Here is an 8,212-nt window from a genome sequence, read left to right on the forward strand (position 1 = left end):
CGTAACAGTTGTGCAGTATTATAAAGCATTAGACTCCTCAGTTTAATCCATGGCTGTTCAAATGGTGCGTCAGGAATGGGTGGACAAGGCAAACAACGCACAGTGCGACACAATTAAGTTTTATTTCAATCAGCGACTCTCCTCTCCAGGTTTCCTATTTGGTTACGGCAGCTGTGGAGCTCCTGAACTGTGGTGACGTGGAGCAGGAAACTCATTTGAAAAGCAGCTTGACATAATATCACGTCTCGGGACCGTGCCTGCAGAAAATTACACAGCCCAATATTTAAATGCCTTAAAAATTTTATATCGTTTAATCTAAACACATAGTTTATTTATTAAGTCATTCTGATGCACCAGAGTGGAGCTCTGGTCTTTTTTTTTCTGGTCATTGCACGTGTTGAGGTTTGAGTGACAGGCTGGAATTAGAGAGAGAGCTTTGCAAAAAGCTGGAATAAAAGGCTTAAAGTTGATTTTCTTCGATGTCAAGAGATGGATAAGAACAATGACACTCTGAAATATGCACATTTAATATGAGGATGATCCAGCAACTCAGAGGAAAACAGCCAGACTGACTCTGACCAGAATCCAGTTTGAAAAACCTGCACAAACCCATTGTGGGGCTGATGTGCGTCTCGTGGTTATCTGACACTGCGCCCAGTCATGCAATAGCCTGATAGTTTTGTTATATGTATTACACACACACATTTAACTCTCAGCAAGAAGAGACACTTAGTGTATTGGTATTTTTAAACTAAGACCTATAGTCCTGATACTAAAACCCAGTTAATGCAACATAAATAAACTGGTTTGACTGGAAACGTCATTCAAATTTCCTTTAATTAACTGATTCAGTGGATCAATAGATGCCATCGCACTTCCGTCAGCAAATATAATGTAGTGTTGTTCACTACAATTTTCTCTTCCCCTAGTTGATCAAATTACTGCTTTCCTCCTCCTCGCCCATCATGAAACTGCTTACCCTTTCACCTGATGCCTGGCGTTGCCATAGTGACGCTGATTGGCCTATATTTGTGTTCAAAAATGTCTTGATCGTCACGCCGGAGAGCTTTGGGATGATTAGGGGGTAAAAGTCACTTCAGCTGATGAGGAGGATCTGTTGTAATAAGGACGTGTGCGAGATGTCATTCTGTACACTAGATAGAAAATGGCCTCTATAAATTCTCCACGAAGAACCATTTAAAGAGAAACATGAGGCAAAAATGTTGTGAGAACGAGACCGAGCGAGGGAAGAAGCTTTAACAGTTGGTTTAGCTTTGCTCTCAGAGGGATAGGTAATGCCTTTGGCTATGCAGATGATTAGGCCACTCCAGTTATCACAGGTCTTTTAATTCAGCGCCTAAAGGTGTGTGATTAATCGTTAGTTGAGCTGAGACGTGGCATGAGGGCTTCTTTTCACTATCACTCCCTTCCCCCTTACTTTTCCACTCCACAGGTATGACAAAAGAAGTCTTATGAGCCCTGACAAAGAGTTTCTATGAGAGAGGAGTTATTGGAGCTGGTAATTCATACAGAAGATTAATGACTCTCATTACTCAGAGTAGTTCACCAGATTAAGTTTTGGAGCCAAGGAATAAACTGGAAGACAGCAGCAGAGCAGGTTGTTTGTTTTTTGTTTTTGTTTTTTTAATATGAAATGATGCTGCCTCTAAATTTCCCCTAGAAAGGCACATTCTTGGTTTTCATCAAGGAGGAAGCTCTGAAGTTGCAGCAGGCAGTGGGGTGACGAGTGGGAGGGAGGATTTAGTGATCAGACCCCAAGTTTCCATTTTGACAAATCCTTTCTGAGAAGGTTAGAGCTAATTACGGAGTGGCCGGTGTGAGCAGCAGAGGTCTCATCATTTCAGGCATTTTCCAGGCAAACAGCTTTAGTGCGTAACTCAGTGAACCAAGTGTTCTTAGAGATTACAGTGAAGCTCCCGCTCCTCACTTTACCTCCCTGAAAGAGTGACTGACATGCTCCATGCACACTAAATTCAAACCCAGCACACCGTGCTATATGGGATGTGGGATCAGCAATTTTCTTCACTAGCTGAGTGTTTTTCTTCATTTTTTTAATTTTCAACCTACAAACTGTGCTGTGGGCTCATGGCCTCTCAGTTTTCCTGTTGCACAGTCACTTACGTCTCTTAGGATGGTCCAGACTAAACCAGTAAACGCTGGATGTACTGCTGGTCTTTTTATTCAGGCATTCATGGATCCCAGAGGATGAATCCCAGACTTTGATCGCTTGTAGTTGTGATTGAAATATCTCAGCGCCTGTTCACACGATCATCGTTCCCTTAGGATGAATTCTAATAACTGTGGTGGTTACCTGACTTGTCGTGTAGCGCCACCATCATGTCAAAATTATAGTTCATCAAATACTTTATGACTTTATGACCAAATGCCTTGAAAACTAATGACATTCCCATCATCCTTAGCTGTACTTTGTGTTTAGTGCTAATTAGCAAATGCTAACATGTTCACATGCTAAACTCAGATGAGCTTTGTAGTCATTATACCAACAAAACATCAGCTTCTTTAGCATTGTTGTTCTGTTATTGCTGCTGATGTTAGCAGTAACCTTGACTCACTTGTAGGCCCAACCCAAGGTTTTTATTGACGTGTTTGTGAAGAGTGAAGGGGAACACGTGGGCGACACAGTATTTAGAATATAATCCAGACCTTTGTGAGACATGGGTTGTCTGGGATGTTGCCCAAGTATATTTGGACTGTTTAAATAAGGCCCTTTCACAATAACATCACCTTCAAAGATTCAATCAATAGCCGTCCATCTACAGTGAGCTGCTCCTTCAAACTGGATGTATTGCAATTCAAAAAGAAACCCTTCAGTCGTCTTTGTTTCGGCCCCTCTCCGTCTTTCATGCTGTTGGTCTCTGAGAACCCACTGAGTCAAGTGTACCAGGGGAATAACATGAGAGCTCAGACACACATCCTGAAACTCCTCTGCTCACAATCAATTATGGCCCAGACACTCATATGTAATTAGCTCATTAAGTCCTTGATTTATTTTTTTAGCTTATGTGGCTGAGCAGAGGAAATGGATATTACTTTCTTATTTTGTAATTAGTCAGAAATTTCCTCATTAGCTTTGGGATTATGAGGAACAAATAGGTGAATTTAACTTCAATTAGCTTGTGGTATAATTCATCCCTTTAAAGGGATCTTTGTAAGTGTTTCTTCTGTCACTTTATGATGGGGGCACAAGTGCTGCCTGACTATACTAATACCCAAAACCATGAAATGACATTAAAAGAGGAATTAGTGAGAAGAGCTACTGTATTTGTTAATTAATTTTGAAAGGCGTGAGGTTAGTGTCCCTTCTCTCTCTGCCTTCTCTCATCTTGCTCACTGCCACTCTCTCCACCCAATTATCCACCAGTTTGGGGGGGGGGGTGTATAGCCACACACACACACACACACTCTACACATTGAAGCACATATCTCAGCTTCCGCCTTTACGCTCTTCTCTCTTTCTCCCTTACTTCCATTGCCGCTAATCTCCCTGTGAATGCCTTACTCGTTTGAAAACTCCCCCCAGCCCGTCCAAAAAGCTCTCCTCAGCCCCAGCATGTGACTGTGCTTTAAGAGAAATCCTTGATGTGGCGCCGGCAAGAAACAGATATGTGGATTTCCCGAGTCTGGAAGTCTGTGTCAGGTCAGGGAGGAAATCAATGGGAATGATCCTTTTTGAAATCATCAGCATATTTTAGGATTTGAAGACCCCATTCAGAGCCTGCTGAGCCTCTGCTCATGGCTGACTGGAGCTGTCAGTAATACGTGGCACCACCAATCTCTTATAGGGCTTTTTAAGGTTTTTTTTTTTTCCAGGGATTTTCTTTATCCATGTTTCACAAGTTTAAATTAGCTTCTTACAGTGTAATGTATGTATTGTATTCTGGGTTATTTATGTGCTGTGCTACTTAGAGCAGGATAATGTCCAGAAAAATTCTTCCTGCTTCATAGTTTCATGTACGTTGCAAGAGCTGCTAAGACTGAAATCCCAGGTCTTTGCTTTCCTGCAAAACAGAAGAATCTTTGTTTGAGTTCACGTAAACAGCGAACTGGTAGCTAAAGTAAACCCACTTAGGAATGTTTCTAGGTTTGTTTCTAGAAAAGCCAAAAGTCCAGACATAAGACATAGATTTGTGCTTGCTTTACATATTATTTAACAAAAAGAACAGTACAAACAAAGCCTCTGGGTGTGTTTGTTTTATCACACAGTGTGTCCCGCCTCTGGTGGTGACGGACCTGTTTGAGGACATCAAGGATGGTGTGATGCTGCTGGCCCTGCTGGAAGTCCTCTCTGGACAGAAGCTGGTGAGTCTCGTGGTCTTTCTTACAGCATGTGATCTGGCCACAGATTTCAAACACTTCACGCCCTCTGATCTTGCTGGATTAGATTTTAACTTGGTCACGCTGAGCTGATGTAACACATGGACTGGTCAAATGGCAGAGAGACTCAGTCTGGTCCACTTTGATTGCTTATCTAATAACGATCAGCCTTGCCACTGCTGTATAAGTGTTTCTGGTAAATCTCAGAAGAGCTCCAGACGTAATGCTCTGCATGTGGAATGAGACATAATTACATGGAAATGCTTATTGACTGGCTTTTATTAGGAGGTTTGAATTGAATAGGAAAGCCAAGATTAACAAGGACAGATCAAATTCCACACACAAAGACTCACTTGGCCAATATTGCCTAAGGTCTAAGCTGTCTATGTCCTATTGATCGGGTTTATAGTCAAACACAGCCCTGACTGGACCACCGTGCCTTTGTTTTATTTCTGAATCTGTCTGAAGCTTGTTTTCATTGTTTTGTTTGTTTGTTTACTGTCCTTGGTTGCCTTTCTGCACATGTGCTGTATTTAAAACTACTTCCTTCTCTCCATCTCTATTGTTTTCCATTTTCCTTCCAGCCATGTGAGCAGGGCAAGAAGCTAAAGAGGATCCACTGGGTCGCCAACATCGGCACAGCTCTCAACTTCCTCCAGGGTAGGAAGGTAGGAGTTCAGCCCCTTCTTTTTATGTTTTTGTTTTTCTTCTGTTTCCCTCCCCCTGCTTCTATCCCTGCTCGGCCGCTGCCTCGTGGGCGCAAACATCAAGCCATGACCGTGCGTGACCCGTTTCCCCTTCCTCCCTGTCTCACCTTCATCCCTCATTTACCCCGATACCAGTGTACCTTTTTTATTGTGTAAATCACTGAATTAAAATCAAGGGGATGGATTTTTATATATTATTTACTGTTTTATCTAATTAAGTCATTTGTTTGTCTGGCTGCCTAAAAATCTATAAAAATGTGATTATTGGACTTTGAATTTACCAACTGTATTACTTCGACTGGTGCGCTATACTTGCCAGTCCTTCTACTTGCCAGTAAATCGGTCCCATCACATCTCTTGCACACTTTGTATTAGAACGCTCCAGATTTGTTCCTTCCATCTGTTGCCTTCATTTTACATAAAAAAACAAAATCGTTCATGATTAGGTCCAAAAATACTTAACATGTTTTTGGATATAATCTTCTAACTGCATCAAATCTGTGAGATGAGTGAAACATTTTGAAAGCTTCACCCAGCTTGTCTGTGGATATACATAAATGAAACTATAAGTATGAGCTTGGTGTCTGCAGGGACTTTGATTTGGCTTCTCCAAGTGTGACAGGGTTAAAACTAAAATCCTTCTGCAGTAATCTGCAGTCTGGAAATGAGATGTCATTGGGCACTCTGCTCTGCTCGTCGACACGTGTGTGATGGTGCAAATCCAAAGAAATGAAATGTAAATATCCTCTGTGTGAATCTGGTGTATGGTGTAGGCCATATTTACATTTTGTTTTAGTCTGACACATGGTTCTCTCATGTTTGCATGTGATGGTATAATGATGTTTTAAATATTTCATATTTGTGTGTATTCTACAGGGATTTGAAAGTCCACAGCTGTAATGTCAACTTTCATCATCACCATTTCATTTTATATTAAACAAAACAAACATGAAGCTGGGACAAGTCAGTGTTTGGTATTCATGCTTGATTAATCATTTAAACACTGTATTGATCAGTCATAGAATTGTTTGGTATTTACTTTTCTGAACTGTGTCAATTTAAACACATAGCAGGTAATAATACAGCAGTAAGTGTTTCGTGTGCTTCAGCCTCACACTATGTCGAGTTTCCAGGATAACCTGCTGTTTTTTCTAATATCAAACCATGTATTGCATGTGTTCTTATCAGACACTATCCCACTCTCCCTCATGCTGCTCTTGCCTGCCCCCCGTCTCTTCCTCCATGCTTGTTACCACATGATGACCTGTTGTGCTGCAGCGCCTCAGTAATATATCCCTCTGTGTGATAATATAGAATACTCCATCATATTTCACATCGCTGTCTGTATATATCGTATATATCGTTCTTGCTGTGGATGTAATCCCTGTTGCCTGTGTAGTGGTGATAGATCGCCCACCTCAGAGATGCTCCACTATTTGCCATCTTGGTTAATGAGGCGTCCCCGTTCAATCAAAATGCATCTAGAGTGCTTCTAAACTCTCTCCCTCTCCCTTCTCTCTCTCTTATCTGCACCCAGTCGGCCTACAGAGGATCTCCGGTCAGTACTGAGAACATTTGATTCAGGATTATGTTCAGACAGTCGTGCTGAGGATTGTATATTGTCCACTTTGTGTAAACATATGTATGAAACTGCCAGACTGGAGGAAATTGTCTGTGCTTAATCCCTAAATGTGAGATGACATCGAAGTGCAAACATATGAACTTGAATTCATTGCAGTCTGGAATTATTTGGTCCTGTAATAAAATACTGAAATTTGTGTTTTGCTTCAGATCAAGCTAGTAAACATCAACTCCACAGACATCGCTGATGGGCGACCATCGATTGTGTTGGGGTTGGTGTGGACCATCATCCTCTATTTCCAGGTACTGTTGTCAGTCTTTGTTTAATCTACGAAAGTGCCACTCATCATGTTATTAAGTTGAATGTGCATAATCCAGATTGTACAGTTGACCTGCTGACCTCTAGGACGACTAACAATCAGCATGAGAGGAAAAATACATTTCGTGATGGTCCCAAAACATCCACACATCTTGTTTTTTTTTTTTTTTAAATTCCTACATATGGATCTTATGAAGGCTCTGGTTTAATGAATTTCATCATTTGTCATCTGAAATTCTTCATTATCACATTTGATCACATCAGATAAATACAATGTTTACAGGTGATCAACAGCTGCAAATGTGTAAAACTAATTAAAATATGAAATATAAATGTTGTAATTCACCAGTGAACAAGGAAGTGAGTTTATTGGGTGGACAAGTGAAGAAGAAATAATTTCCTCTTTAGTCTGGCAGCCAAACTCCATCATATCAAGCTTTCAGTCAAGAGTCAGACACTGCTTTTCATCTTTAAACAGGCCTTTCTTCTCTTCAGTGCTCCAGCCTGGAGCTGCTTACTGCACCACTCATCTTCACAGGAGGCTCAAAGTGTTGTAACAAAGCAGATTGGATGACAACATACAGTTATTCCTGTGGTTTAGACAAATAGAGTAAATATGTAGTTGAGTCAGTATGTACAGTATGTGGGCTTGATGTTTCCCTGTTTCATATTCTTTGCAGATTGAGGAGCTAACCAGTAGCCTACCAGCACTCCAGGCCACATCCAGCAGCACTTCATCCCTGGACAGCTCCACCAGCAGCACTGAGACCACCAGCCCTCCAGTCAAAAGGAAACCATTGCCACCTTTGCAGGGTGGGGCCCGAAAGGCATTACTGAGATGGGTCCAGCAGATGGCCACCAAGTAAGGAGCCTCCTGTAATACTGTATCTGCAAAAGCAAATATGCTAAATGTAGTTTTTCTGAAAGCTTCAGTACTGTAAGTTTTATTTCAGTTTGCTGAGACCTTGTGACCCTTTGTCCTCTCTAGACGTCTGGGGCTTGAGGTTAAGGACTTTGGCCCCAGTTGGCGTACTGGTTTAGCATTCTTCGCAGTTATCAATGCCCTCAAGCCCAATCTTGTTGACATGGAGCACGTACGGCAGAGACCCAACCGTGAAAATCTAGAGGAAGCCTTTATGTTGGCTGAGACTGAGTTAGGCATTCCACAGCTTCTTGACCCAGCAGGTAAACCACATTTCCTATAGTGTTTCCTGAGCTTAAACCACAACACTGTGGAGTCAAAATAATC

Source organism: Mastacembelus armatus, chromosome 24 (assembly GCF_900324485.2).
Source record: "Mastacembelus armatus chromosome 24, fMasArm1.2, whole genome shotgun sequence".
In the NCBI taxonomy this organism is placed as follows: Eukaryota; Metazoa; Chordata; class Actinopteri; order Synbranchiformes; family Mastacembelidae; genus Mastacembelus; species Mastacembelus armatus.